Source organism: Miniopterus schreibersii (genome assembly GCF_964146895.1).
Source record: "Miniopterus schreibersii genome assembly, chromosome: 8".
Taxonomy (NCBI): Eukaryota; Metazoa; Chordata; class Mammalia; order Chiroptera; family Miniopteridae; genus Miniopterus; species Miniopterus schreibersii.
In genome coordinates this window covers 9,674,163-9,685,037 of record NC_138109.1, presented here as the reverse complement: position 1 = coordinate 9,685,037, position 10,875 = coordinate 9,674,163, and the positions used below count along the sequence as shown (strand labels likewise).

The window sequence follows — 10,875 nt, the reverse complement described above, 5'->3', positions numbered from 1 at the left end:
GAAGATGACTGCCAGCAGTGGCTTGGCTACATGTTGCCCTCAGCTGATAGCTTCATTCAACTGGACAGTTCTGACCAAAGTCCCAGGATAGAATCTCATTGGCTCTCATTTGGTCATATGTCCATTACTGAAATGCTGCAGCAAGGGCACTCTCTAAAATGCTCTGATTGGCCAAGCCTGGGTCACCAGTCTATCCCTGCAACTGGGGGTACAATCATCTCCTCTAGAGTTAGTTGGAGTGAGAATGGGGGGAGGGGTGGCTCCAGGAGAAATGGAAGTGCTACCAGAAGAAGGAAGAATGGACACTGGGCTTGTAACCACAGAGGAAGTGGAACTGGACATCTCCTAAGGCAGCTATAGCCAGTGGGGCAGTGGGAGGCTGGTGTCTGGATGGGCCAGCAGCAAGGAAAGGGGTAGACTGGGGTAAAGTAGTAATGCCACTGCCTTTTGGGCTGTGAAAAGTTGGGGGAGGGGCCTTCCAACAAAAACCTGACAACATAATAGACAAAGTTCTAAGTGAGTCCTTGTCCTCAGAATAAAGGCAGGAAAAGCCAAGCAGTTGGGTGACACCCCATCAAGATATTGCTGCTGGTGGAAAGGGCAGACATTGTCTGGGGACATTCATGGGATTGTGAGGAAGGATGAAGGAAAGGTCACTGCCAACTGGCCTTGCAGAGGAGAAACAACAACCAGTTTTCCCTCAAGTTTAAGAAACTAAGCTTATGCACTTTTACAATAGTAAAAAATTTTTGATAGCCAAAACCAACTTTGATTCCAACAGGAGATTGGATAAATATTATAATTCCCATGCATTAGAATATAGCCTTTATAAAGAATGCTTTATTGGACACAACAAGATGTTCACGATGTAGTTTTGAGAGAGAAAAGCAGATTACAATGTTTTTGTGCAATAGATGTAACAAATATAATAGATAAATACTGATACATTACACATTAAAATATTAACAGTATTATTAGAGGCAGGACCACAGCTGAAGTTTATGTGTTGATTTCTCCATAACAAACCTGCTGAGTATTATGTAGTCAACTAGAGCCAGCCTCCCAGGTTCAAATCTCAGCTCTGCCACTGCCTGCCTTGGAGACCTTGGGCCAGCCCTTTAACACCTCTGAGCCTAAGTTCATGTATCAATAAATGGGGGTACTAGTTCTTAACTTATAAAATGGTTGTTGAGTATTAAATTAGCTACTGTTACATGCAAAGTTAGCACCATGCCTATAGTAATCACTCAAAAATGTAGTTATTCTTGTGTAATTAAGAAAAGTCCAGAAGAAAATGACTATTAAATAAAATATATTGAAAACAGGTGTCTTTCTTGGCCAAATAGCTGTGGTAGTCATCAATAAACAAACTATTAAGATAAACTGTTTTCCTCTAACACTGGGACACATCTGAGAAAACGACAGAGAAGGTTCCTGTTTCCCCAAGCTCCCACACTAGCAGGAAAGACAGATGATAAACAGGTGCTGTGAGGATAGATGATCAGGAAGGGCCGAGAGCCAACCGAAGGGCTGGTGAAGAGGCCAAGGCAGGGGAAAGTGAGGGGAAGGCCTTGCAGTGGGGAGGAAGTCTCTAAAGCAAAAGGACGCTGTGGCTGGAGCGAGGGAGACTGGGCGTAGGCTCGGTTTTCATGCCAGGGTGGACCCACAAAATACAGGGCCATCCACCCGCAGGGTGGTCTCCGGCAAGTCGCTCCCGCTTTGAGTAATCTCCGCGCTCGCTGCGAATTAGGGATGATACTACTGTACTTCACAAGACTGCAAGGACCAAAAGCAATGTTAGTGGAAGCGCTTTGCCAACGACCGTTTACACTATTATTGTAAATACAACCATCCGAGAAAGATGCGAGGAGCTCGCAGCAAACGAGGAAGGCGCGTCGGCTGGCGCGTGCGCGATAGGCGACCGGAGCCAGGGCGGGGGATGACTTCAGGTCCCAGCTCAGCCTGGGTTCGCCTCCCGATCCCTCCCACTTCCGCGGGTACCCAACCGTGCGTCACCTGCGTGCTGACGTCAGGCGCGTGCCCCTGTCCGGCAGCCGAGGAGACCCCGCGCAGTGCTGCCAACGCCCCGGCGGAGAAGCTGAGGTGAGTGCGGGGCCTGAGGCTCCCTGCGGGAGTATCTTCCCAACAGTCCCGTCCCCACCGCGCCGTCCCCGGCCTCTCCTCGTCCGCGGGGACACCCCGCCTCTGGGTTCCGAGGAAGCCTTGGAGCGCGGGTCGCAGGGTGGGGGACGGGGGATGCCGCGCTCGCGCGGCGCTGTGCGGGCGAGCGCGGGTCTGGGTTCTATAGGAGAACAGAGGGGAGGGGGTCCCGGCGGGGAAGGCGAGGGGCGCCCGCCTGGCTGAGGGGAGGGCGGCCGGTCGCGGGGTGCCGGCCTGAGGGCGCGGGCGGGGCCGGGCTGTCACCGGGCAGCGGCGGAAGGAAGGGGTCACACCCATCCCGGCCGCCCGGGCTCCCCTCCCCCCGGCCGGTCCCGCTGGCTCCGAGGCGGGCGGCAGGCCGGCCGCCGTGGGTCGGTGCCTGGAAGCCGCTCGCGGGCGCCCGGCTGAGCGGGCGTGCCTGTGGCCGGGGCGCCCGGGCTGGGTCTGCCCTCTGCGCCCGGGCTTCGACTTCCTGCTTCTCCGGGCGCCGCCGCGGACATTTTGCGGCGGGCGGGGGGAGGGGAGCGGAATTGCTAGCGCGGCGGGGAAGTGGCGGCCCAGGAGGGGGCGGCTCGCTGGCTGCCCCGGGCCAGGCCTGCGACGCGCTTCCCTCCCTCCGCAGCCTCGCCTCCCGACGTTTGGCCCGGGCGGGGTGGGTCTGATCCCCGTTTCTCCAGTCTTTTTACTCCTGCTTTAGATTGAGTTCCTAATACCATTTTCGTTTGCTTCTCCAACCCTATTCCTCTGTCTATTCAGCTGAAGCTTCCCTTTCTGGGAGTTACCTAACCACCTCTCGAAACTGTCGTTCTGCCCCTTTCTTAATTCCTCTTATTAGGGGGAAATTTTCTTTGTTCGTTTTTTTCCTCCCCTTTAAGTCCAAGAGAAATGTAGTGTGGAAGATTACGTCATCGCAATATAAGGGGTGAGAGTTTTAACTCCTGCAAATCAGGGACTCACCCATTTAAGACAGCATTTTGCAGCCTTAGTTGCATATCCTTCCTGCTTCTCAACGCATCGTATTCACAGGTCTTTTCAAATCCCGGTCGTCTCAAATGCACCTAAAAGCCAGGAAGGTTTAAAATCTCAAGATTAGTTTGTGCCAGGGGATAAAGCGTAAGACAACACCTTCTACAGCCACTTAGGTAGGCAATACCTTTAAAGATCCCTTTGTACTCCAGTGAAGTGAGTTCATTTGTAGAAGCATCTCTGGTCCAGAAAGACTTTCCCAGACTGTTTAACGTCTCCCATATGACTTACGGATGCAGCGTGCCTACCTATGTTGACTCACATGGCTTTTTGTGACAAGGGAAAAGAATCAGTTGATTTTACCCCTAATCTTTGCTCGTTAGACACTTAGTTTTGTTATTAAAAACGAGTTTTGGATTTTTAAAAACATATATATCTTTATTGATTTCAGAGAGAGGAATGGAGAGGGAGAGAGAGATAGAAACATCATCAATGATGAGAGAGTCATTGATCCGCTGCTTCCTGCACGCCCCCGACTGGGGATCCAGCCGGCCCTGATGGGGAGTCGAATCCTATCTCCTGGATCCTTGGTTGATGCTCGCCCGTTGAGCCACGCCTGCCGGGCGAGTTTTGGATTTTTAACTAAAAAAACTTGAGTAACGTTTTCAGACTTTTGGGATCATAGTATTCCCCAGAATGTCAGGTACATCCTTCATGGACTACAGGGTACTGTAGCACAGAAAAATGTTAGCATTGTAAAGCAAATGAGATCCAATTGTGTAATGCATTTTAAGAGTAGTTCTTGCTGGAACAAGTACTTTCCTATTGTTTCTCATTTGTATAGAGAGAATAAATTGCTTGTTAAGATACACTAAAAGAAATGGAGGTTTAAATGGGCTTTGTGTTTGGATAGGTGTGGAGCTTGGATCTTCTGAAATACGTTTGCCATAACTTATATCATGTTTTAAGACTATAAAGGAACACTTACCCCTGTTGCTTTATTTCTTGAATCTTCTATATTTAAGAAGTTTAAATGTACACATATCAATTTGTATCTTTCCTCTTAAAATATAGCGGATTAGTTTGAATTTACAGTGTTTAGACTGAGACAGTGAGATAAGAGATTGGTAATTAATTATTAAAAATGAGCTTTTTTCTAGTAATTTCTTCAGGACCTGAAACATATCACATCCTCTTAAAATGTTTTCACATAATAATGAATAGTTGTACTCAGTTAAACTTAATTTTTCAGAAATCTAAGACAGGCGTTACAGCCTAGGGTATCCTGGGGGCTTAAATCAAATATCAGTGAGATTTTTAAAGCCCACCGAGACCAAGTCTTGACTCTTTTGTAACTTAAGATTTGTTTTGTTTTATTTGGATAATTTTTCTACTTATAATTTTACGGTCTATTAGAAAAGCATTTCTAGTTATTTTTAAAGTGGTTAACACTAATAAACTATTAATCCAAGAGCTGTCACATTTGGAAAACTGAGGTACAATTTACTGTGCCTGTCTGGGAGCAGTATTTATAGGTATTTTTAGAAGTAAAAGTTAAATTGTACTTTTATTTGTAGATACATTTTAAATGCATTTCTTTATTGTTTTAGGGCCTTTTTCCGAGAGGATAAGAAATGCTTAATGAGAAGCATTTCCAGCTTCAGGGCTTCTGCAGCAGGAGGAGGGCTTAATATTTTGTGAACTTATTTCTCTCAAATAGATCTGTATATCCTACTATATCAAAGGGCTTCATTCTGGACCTTCAATATTCAATATTCTCTTCCAAATCTATTACTTTCCTCTATTAGAATATAGGTTCTATGAGGGCAGGGCTTTGACTTGGCATGGTCACCCCTGTATCCCTAGGAATGTTTGTTGAATGAATTTGATGATGATTGAGGGTTAACCCTCTCTTTCTGTGTATTCTATTGGCCTGTGTTCTGTGTTTCCTGAGACTTCTTTTGTGCTTGTGTAGCCATATCCAAATTTGGGCTCATTGAAATGATGATATTTTTGTTTGACCATATCCATCTGTTTGGTCCAGTATCTTTGCAGCTGTACTATCTGGGACAGTTTACCATTGCCTAGAAAAATCTTCTCTAATGATCAGTTCTTACACTCTTGAAAAATATTCCGACTTCAATGTTTGTTTCATTTCTCTGTTTCTTTGTTTGCAAATAGCAGCTTATTGTGCCACTTCTCTACTCGACAGTATCAAATTCCTGGTCATGTTATGCTTTGTCCCTTACCAGTTTCTACTTTTAGTTACTCATCACTTCAGTCCAAAATATTTTTGCTAAAGCAGTTTTCATTACTTGCCATTTCAGCTGTGTCTGCCACTGCTGCTGTTAGAGGTCCTGGATGTGAAAACTCTTCACTAGTTGCCCCAGGACATTGGTCTTAAAATACTTGTTTTATTAAGTGAAACCATGTGTTTTGCCACCAAAATGGTGCCCCATTAAATTTTTTTAAGGAAAATACTTTTTTCTCAAATATTTAAGTCCAGAACAGTTCCTAATATATAAAAAACCTACATATTGTTAAGACATGGTATTCACCAAGCATCAGTGGTCTGCCACCTGAAGAGAACCTTGTTTCTCCCTCTGCTTTAACACTACACTTTAACACATACCATTTTCTCCAAGAATAAGCCATTATGATTCTCCCTCTGCTTTAACACTACACTTTAACACATACCATTTTCTCCAAGAATAAGCCATTATGATTTGCCATTTTAATTCTGCTGCTGTGTGTTCTTTAGAAAAATACTGCTAGTATAATGATTAAAAGTGTAGAATCTGAAACTGGACTGCCTGGGTTCAAATCCTGGCTCTGTCATTTATTAGCTATGTGCAATCTAAGTAGTGTCTTAGTGACTCAGGTTTACCGTTTGTATAATAGGACTAGCAGTGGTTCCTGCCTCACAGTGTTATGAGAAATCAGTTAATCTCTCTGAAGTACTTAAGACAATTCACTGGCACATAGAAGTGCTCTGTAGGTGTTTGCTCTTATTATTACAACTTCTCTTAGGCCCCCACTTTTAAGAAACTATCTGCGTTTTTCCCCTAAACATAAATATTTTAATAACCATCTCTTCCCCAGATTAATCTCATGAGACCGTTATTATTAATTAAAATTATTAAACCAAGTGGAAATTGTTGCCTGTTTTAAATTTTTGTCCATTATCTCAACCAGCTTCATAGAAGCAAAGGTGTAAGTTCCCAAGTATGCATTGTGTGGTCTGTGGATCAGCAGCATGAGCATCACCTTGGAGCTTATTAGAAATCTCAGGCTCCATCCCTGAATCGGAATCTGCATTTTAACCAGACCCCCACGTGATTTTTATGCACATTAAAGTTCGAAGTGCCTGGCTTGCGTGGGTCAGTGGTTGAGCGTCTACCCATGAACCAGGAGCACGGTTTGATTCCTGGTCAGGGCATATGCCTGGGTTGTGGGCTTGATCCCCAAGAGGGGGGCATGCAGGAGGCAACTGATCCGTGGTTCTCTCTCATCATTCATGTTTCTCTCCCTTGCCTTTCCTCTCTCTGAAATCAATAAAGACATTAAAAAAAAGAAAAGAATAAAATCGTATCTCCAATCTCAAGGGAAGATGTTAGTACCAAAAATCTAGTCTATTTTAGCTGCATATTGAAAAATTATTGATATTTTTAAAGAACTAGATTGAATTTTTCTCTAATAACTTTTCCCTTTTTCTTAAACTATTTGGTGTAGGAGTAATTCACAGTGCTATCTCTTTGCTGTGTATACTCTAGAGTAGTGTTTCCTAACCCTTTTGAAATCAAGGCAGGCATAGAAAATGCCACACTATAGTAAGTGGATGAGACTGCTCTTGGCTGACTGGAGGTGCTGCAGACCCCAGGAGAGCTGTAGGATCAATGTCTCAGTCATATCTGTGTCCATTCTCTGTGTCCCAAGTGGCATTATGAAGCCATGTAGTGTTGGAAGTTAAACCACAGCCATCCTTTTTAGCTAAAAAGATTATCACTGTTTGCTATTCCTTGTAGAGACAGAAGGGATTGAGGACAGACCAAATGAGGAACAAATGAAACAAGGGAGAGATGAAGGTGGAGTAAAAGATCACTGTATAGTTAGTGTTAAGGAGTATGAGAAGATATGTTTTATAGGAGAAAGCATAAGCAAGATTTCAGGTGCAGTTGCTTTGTTGGTTGGCAGTTTAAGAATATTTGTAACTTATTTTTGGTTTGCTTTTAAACCTGTTTAAAGGCAGATGAGGGTAGGAAGCAAAGAATAAAGTTTCTTAACAAAGCATTACTATCTGTGGTTTCAGGGTTTTTCATTATAATACACCTTTGTTTCACCAGTTGAGTGCTATTTCAGACTCGCTCAGTTATGGAATTTTCTGAAGTGGAATTAAACTATATCTCACTACTTCCCCAGAAAACCATATTTTTATCGTGGCGCTTAAGATAAACATTAAGATTTTAAAATAAATTATTAGATTTTAAAATGTAATTTAAAAAAGGTTTTTATTCTTTTTTTAAGAGAGAGAAAAACATTGGGATCTGCTGTCTCCTGCATACCCCCTACTGGGGATCAAGCCTGCAACCTGGGCATGTGCTCTGATTGGGAATCGAACTGGCAACCTTTTGGTGTATGGGACGACTCTCAACTGACTGAGCCACACTGGCCAGGGTTAAAATGTAAATTTTCATTGATAACTAGGAAAAATGGATAATTCCTGTGAATATTAGAGTGCTAAGGTTTAAAGCACTCTAATCTGATACCCTTATTTGTTTCAGAAAGTATACAAATAGTATAAATAGTACAAAATATAAACTGTAAAATGTTTGAATTGTTTTAGGTGATATTGTTTATTCTGCTCATCAAAGGGGTAGAGGGAATGTTAGGTCATTTTGAGAGTTTATAAACCAGTAGAGATGGGGCTAGGGGACAATTTTTAATTTTAAGATTAATGTCTGTGTTGTTTCTCTAGTGTTTCAGAATACCTGAAAGATGTTTCCATGGGGGAGGGTGTCCGATTAATTGAAACCCTACTTATTATATCCCCATGTTGGAAATTCATAATGTATATGTTTATTAAAGGCTGAGAGGAGTTAGATTGTCAGAATCTATTTATTTGTTTATTTTTATTTTTTATTTATTGACTTTAGAGAGAGAGTAAAGGGGGGGAAGAGAGAAACATTGATTTGTTGTTCTACTAATTTTTTTTTTTCATTCATTAGTTGATTCTTGTATGTGCCCTGAATGGGGATCGAACCTGCAACTTTGGCATATCAGGTTGATGCTCTAACCAACTGAGTTATCCAGCCAGGGCTGCGAATCTGCTTTTAAAATTTTATTTTTCAATTACAGTTGACATTCAATATTATTTTATATTAGTTTCAGGTGTACAGCATAATGGTTAGACAATCATACAGTTTACAGAGTGATTCCCCGCTATTTCAGTACCCACCTGGCACCACACATAATCACATTATTATTGACTATATTCCTTATGTTGTGCTTTACATTCCTGTGACTATTTTGTAACTACCAATTTGTATTTATTTATTTTATTTATTTTAATTTTCAATTTTATTTGTACTTTTTTAAAAAATTGATTTTAGAGAGAAGGAAAGAAACATTGATTTGTTGTTCCACTTATTTATGCATTTATTGATTGATTCTTGAGTAAATGCATAAATCCCGACTGGGGATCAAACCCACAACCTTGGTATATCAGGACAATGCTCTAACCAACTGAGCTACCTAGTCAGGGCATCCAATTTGTACTTCTTAATTCCCAGAGAATCTGTTTAATTCATTGCTTCTTAAACTTGTTTGATGAGGCTCTTCTTCCTTTGTAATCCCCTCCAAGATCCTTTAAAGTTTTGAGAAAATAGACTGGGAGACACTGTTGTCTGGTGACTTGTTAATCTCTTTTAGGTTGAAAGGCTGTTGGTGTCGCCAATTTGCTGTGGGTAGAAAAATGGGAAACATTTTCTTATGTTCCTGAGGCAGGTGCATGGCAGACTTCAGCAAAGGCCATGGATTATCTGTTCTTCCTGTCGCCTAAATCCCATTCAGGAGTTGTTTTACAGAAATTGCTAATTTGCATTTTCTCAGGATGAAATTGAGCACATTATGTATAAAATACATCTTTGAGGTATCTGTGGGATAATAGCTCCATCTCTACTTAAAATTGGGGCAAGGTATTGGAAGGGAGAAGCAGACCAGTATTAAGGACTGGAGAAGTGATTGTCCAGTGGCTGCAATGGAACATCTGAAATGGAAGCACCTTCTCCAGTTTCCTCTGTTCTTGGATCAATGATTTTAGTTTGTGTATTTTATTTTCCAATGTTCTGAAAAGCTTAAAGTAATTTCAAAGCCAGTATTTTAATGCTTTGAAAGTCACAACTGTTTTATCTGAGGTCCAAAAATTTGTTTTTTAAAAATAATTGTTCATCATTTCTTGGCCTTTTGGTTAAGATCAAGTGTAAAAATAATTGTGCACATACATGAGAAAAAATTTTTAGGAGGTTGCGGCAATCTATAAATTCTTTTATAGAAAATAAAATCTATTTTGCTTTTTCTTCCTGTTACATATACTACGCACTCCTCCCTCTTCCCTTCTCAAAAAACCCCACCCCAGTGCCATCTTTTATTTTTTATTTTTTTAATAGGTTTTTTTGATTTCAGGGAGAGAAAGGGAGAGGGAGAGAGAGAAATGTCAATGATGCGAGAGAGTCATTGATCGGCTGCCTCCTGTACCCCCCCAACTGGAGATCAAACCTGCAATCCAGACATATGCCCTGACTGGAAATAGAACCATGACCTCCTGGTTCATAGGTTGACGCTCAATCACTGAGCCATGCCAGCTGAGCCCACTGACATCTTTTGGATGAATTTTTGTTTCTCGGTTGCATGTATTACATGGAAATGAAGATATTCTCCTAAAAACTTGTTCTTGGTTCTATCTAGCTAAATCAGAACCAGGAACAGGAAGTTTATTTTACTTATTTCTGTGTTACCAGTTACCAGAGAAAAATGGAAGAGTGGTGAAGGGCATAATTTTGTATATCATGTTAGGGACTTAGGTTGGGCTGTCTCAGATCTTTTTAAAAAATTGCTATTTCGTGATTAAATTTTCTTCAGGATCAAGATTAATTCATATCCTGCATGTGAAGTGTTGAAGATGTGTTGTTTTCTGCTGACACTAAATTTCTTCAGCTACTTCCAGTTGTAGTAATTGGTATCATTTCTGCTCCTATAAAATAGAAATTCACCTCTCTGGCACTTAGTCTCTTTTTATTTTTTATAACTACTTTTTAATCCTCACCTGAGGACATTTTTTCCCTTTGCTTTTTCGAGAGAGTGTGGGGGGAGAGGGAGAGACACATTGATTGGTTGCCTCCCGCATGCGCCCTGATTGTAGCCAGGGGTCGAGCCTGCAACTGAGGTGCATGCCCTTGGCTGGAATTGAACCTGGGACCCTTCAGTCTGAGGGCCAAAGCTCTAACCACTGAGCCAAACTGGCTAGGGCAGTCTCTTTTTAAAATATGACTGTAAGGTGATTTTTTACAAACATTAAAAAAAAAACAAACCACCCCCAAAAGTCTTAAGAAAAGAAACCTGAGACAAGCAGCTTTTAAAATAGAGCTAAAATACCCAGCCGGGCATGGCTCAGCAGTTGAGCCTCAACCTAGGGTCCAGGTGATCGGGGTTCGATTCCCGGTCAGGGCACATGCCCGGGTTGCGGGCTCGATC

The 10,875-nt window shown here is 42.1% G+C and overlaps 1 protein-coding gene across 1 annotated transcript in view; it reads left to right on the top strand.

Annotated features, from left to right (window-relative positions):
- The first annotated feature begins 2,014 nt into the window (after positions 1–2,014).
- Positions 2,015–10,875, top strand: part of CDC42 (cell division cycle 42) — a 35,717-nt gene continuing 26,856 nt past the window's right edge. Inside the window, exon 1 of the mRNA XM_081145514.1 lies at positions 2,015–2,103. The gene's annotated coding sequence lies outside the window, so the exon portion shown is untranslated. The remainder of the gene's footprint in view (positions 2,104–10,875) is intronic.